This window comes from Aplysia californica, unplaced genomic scaffold, assembly GCF_000002075.1.
Source record: "Aplysia californica isolate F4 #8 unplaced genomic scaffold, AplCal3.0 scaffold00712, whole genome shotgun sequence".
Lineage (NCBI taxonomy): Eukaryota > Metazoa > Mollusca > Gastropoda > Aplysiida > Aplysiidae > Aplysia > Aplysia californica.
Genome location: NW_004797982.1, coordinates 20,371 through 21,164, shown reverse-complemented (window position 1 = coordinate 21,164; position 794 = coordinate 20,371).

Here is a 794-nt window from a genome sequence, read left to right as displayed (position 1 = left end):
TGTGGTTTGCTTCTTCTTTCCTATGGAAGATCTATCGTCTTTATCTTCACTTCTTTTTTATGTTTGTTACTCTCTTGTAACTCCTCTAATCTTCTGGCGCTCATATGACCTTATGCAGTTGCGAGCGCCGTAAAACCTCTACTAAAACTAAACTAAACATCACATTCTCTAAACTATGATCTCCTGTCACAGGGGCAGTGCTACTGACTGAAGTGTCTTTAGGCCATTCCCAAACTAGGAATATTAACAATAAATAATATTATGTGCTTATGCACAGTAGAATTGTAAATGGACTGCGATGTCATGCTCGTACTGTGCCGGACAACATAGCGGGAACTACTGCTTTTTCTTTCCTTATCCCAACTATCGTCATTTTCCCTCTACTTCTTTTGTATATTTGTCACTCTATTGTGAACTGCTATTTCCGGGTGCCTTGATAGTCGAAGCCGACTTTGTGCTGCTAAGGCTAGAGAGGTGAGCAGAGTAGGGGTGATTCCCCGTTTGGACTTCTCTGTTGACATCCGCCCCTTGGTGCTCATGTTATGACCACATGCAGTTGCGAGCGCCATATAACCTTCATCATCATCATCCAGTGCCAGATCTGCGACAGACATCGGCGATCATGGTTTTCCATTCATTCCTTTGCTCGGATGCTCTTAAAAAAAAGCTACGTTTCCCTGATCTTTCCCTGTTACCTATTTGTTTAGGTTCCCTAAGTATGTTGTTCTGGGCCTACCCCTGCCTCGCTTGCCCTCAATTTTGCCAGTGAGAGCTAGATGTTCAAGACCCTTATG